We start from the raw sequence: 3087 nt of genomic DNA on the forward strand, positions 1-3087 counted from the left end.
CCGAGACTTCATGGCACTGCACCCAGCCAATAAGAACTAGTAATATCGATATGCCCACCCTCTACCAGGCAGATGCCACTTGCAAACCTGATTAGGTATGTGGGGAAAAAAATTCAACCCCATCCACCTGTGCACCCCCGCCCCCCAAAAAGGAAAATTTAACCAAATAATTCTTCTGCATGTGGAGATCTGTCTAGCTCACTGGACAAAGGTGCAATAGTTTACCAAATTAAACCTTAAATAGAAGTTAAGATTAAAAGGTCAATTAAGATGTAGTTGCCAGAAGTGCCCAAAAAAAAATCTTAAACTAGTAAATAAAACAAAAATGGATGCTTGGAGCAATCGAGTACAAGACCTGCTAAGTTTACCTTTTTAAATTTTCTATACTTCTTATGGAAGAGGGCTTCACCATCATTGCAGGAGCTCTTCTGGTACTGTAGTCTATTCATCCAAAGCCAAGGATGAACTAATTCCCTATTCTACAGCCAATAAACAGTAAAAAATTAAATAGTTTATATTGACTGTCACATGACCTCTGTTCATTTTTAAACTACACATTTCTGCCAGCTCAAGTAGATTTTTCAGTAACACTGATAAAAAAAAAAATTAAAAAAAAAAAAATCATAGGCACAAGGGTGTGACCACTAGCATAGCGACAATTGGTGCACCTTTACAAGTGTTGCTCTGCTACTAGAATACAGTTGTACTGAGATAATCAATCAACATTTTATATAGCACATATTCATACAAAAGATGTAGCTCAAAGTGCTTTACAAAATGAATAGAAAAATAGAAGACACAACAAACAAACATAAGTCAACATCAATTAACATAGAATAAGAGTAAGGTCCGATGGCCAGAGATAAGACATACAAGTGACAGTGGCAAGGGTCCAAGCTGTACAGCCAAGTGGTGCCATCCTCTTGTAGGACAGTGGACTGCTTCTCCATCTCTGTGCGATCTTCTCATGCCAGTGGCCCCAGCAGAATGTCATGGTCAAGGAGCCAACAGCAATTAGGAAGGTCAGGCAACAGCAGTAGAATGCTTGAAAGGAGTTTGAGGAGAGTGTCCTACACCTGAACAGCTGTTGAGAAGCATGACCAATACAACTATCACACTCAAGACTGTACAAACACCCTAAAATCTCATGTTAGAGTAAAACTGCAAAATAGGTTTGCAAAGAAAAAGAGAGAGGGAGAGGCTATAGGCAGGCATGTCACCTTGACGAGAGGGCCTACTGGCAGCACCCCCATGAGTAGCAACAATGGAGAGCCATTTAAATTAGTGAGCCACCACCACTCCGAGGACAAAGGCTTGCATCTCCCCCAGCAGCTCAGCTGACTGGAATAGGGGACATAACCACATTTCAAAAGTGGTCACTATTAAATGAGTAGGCAAAGTTCATTAAAATTACATATAAAATGAGCGGGGGAGAACATGAGCCTGTCAGGAAATTTTTAGTAAGCCTTTAACTAGACTTTACGTATAAAGACTCTGCTACATACAAATCTGCGCATTAAAGGCAATGACAACTCACCCTAGAACTCAAGGCAGCCCCCCTCAGCCTGCAACCTCTGGCAGCACTGGTACCAGGGTTTTTAAAAACTTCTAGTAAATAAACTTAGTTTTACAATTTGTTTAGCAGCAAGTGCAGGCACTGAATAAATTCGTTTACAGATTTGAATATCCAGTATGTCCACGGAATGTTTAAGTGGTCGTCGGTATTGGGGGGCACACCCCCAGTCATGGAGACCTGCGCCCTCTACCCATCAGTCCCCTCCAAGACGGTTCTATTCCAGTAAAACATACGCGAGCTCTTTACGGTGCTCCACTCCGCGTTTGCCGCAGCCTCCTCATCTCCTTATGCAATTTTTGGCGCCTTTCGACAGGCGTGAGTCACACGCGATATGAACAATTCGACCGCACCAAGATGGCGAACCTTGAAACCAGTGCATTCTGGTCCGGTGGAGGACATTTCGCCACATATGCAGAGGAATAAAGAATTTCAGTCAGTCCTTTAAAGGCACGATTAAAAAGGAATCCCAAGAGAAATCCAAAAAGCTGCCACAATTGGCATTAAAAATTAAATAGTCCTCAGGTTTATCAACATCACAGTTCAATTACATAAAAACCAAGTCCGTAAAACTCCAAGTCGTACTTCAGGCAAAAGGAGGCTCACCATCGATAATGAGCACCGTGAAAAGTGCCGATTCACGGCGTCCGGCAGGCATCGTTAAAACCAGTCCAGAGTTCTTTCGAAGCCATTGGTTTATGGCGAGGGGATTAGCGGGGGACTTTTCGTTACCGTTATTATCGTTATTATCGCGCTCCAAAATGCAAGAAGTGGACCGTTCAATGCGTCCAGCTTTTTTCTTGTGCCTTCGGAGTCCTCCTTTAGCAGAAACTGCGATTTAAATACAAACATTAACATAAAATAAACAAAACAACCAAAAAAAACCTTGCACAGCATTATAAAGCGCTCACCTCTACGAGCAGCACGAGTCCAAACAGCAATGTCTTCAGAGTTCTCCCTCTGTTCCCACCATTTCGCGAGTCCTTCCGGCCTCCTCTTTTATCCCATTTCCGAGCTCATCAATTAAGCCCACCTCATTGCACGTTCATCGGCACCGTCCATTACAACCTCATTACCTAGCGTTCTGAAGAAACGGAGCTCACTATTAATTACTAGGGAACAGAAAAAGTGAAAACCCAATTAGTAAATAATGTTTGCAATTCAGAACGTTCAACATCATCATTACGTTTCAATTTTACCTTGAAACCTATGAGGTGATTAAGCTAATGTATAAAGTGCAGGACAAAGCTATAGGGGGGGCCGAACAGAACGTGAGTGCCCAGACCCCCCCAAAAACACTTGTGTAATCATCAATTGTCAATCATTTGAGCTGAACCAACAAAACTTACATCCAACGTGAATGAATTGTGGGGCAGGAACAATCCGTGAACGGAGTGCCAGATCCTTGCTAGCATAGCGACACCGTGTCGTTTAATTATTAACAATATAGATTATTTAAATGAAGTTCAAGTTTTATCTGTATAAACATATTTTGCTGCATTTCATCTTAAAAA

General features: G+C 42.0%; 1 long non-coding RNA gene across 1 annotated transcript; it reads right to left on the minus strand.

Moving 5' to 3' along the window:
• Nucleotides 1–903: 903 nt before the first annotated feature.
• LOC120540448 lies at nucleotides 904–2579 on the minus strand. Its single transcript, XR_005635811.1, has 2 exons — nucleotides 2485–2579; nucleotides 904–2404 (listed from the first exon to the last, which is right to left on the minus strand). It is a non-coding gene; the product is annotated as an uncharacterized LOC120540448 (long non-coding RNA).
• Nucleotides 2580–3087: the final 508 nt, after the last annotated feature.

This window comes from Polypterus senegalus, chromosome 12, assembly GCF_016835505.1.
Source record: "Polypterus senegalus isolate Bchr_013 chromosome 12, ASM1683550v1, whole genome shotgun sequence".
Lineage (NCBI taxonomy): Eukaryota > Metazoa > Chordata > Cladistia > Polypteriformes > Polypteridae > Polypterus > Polypterus senegalus.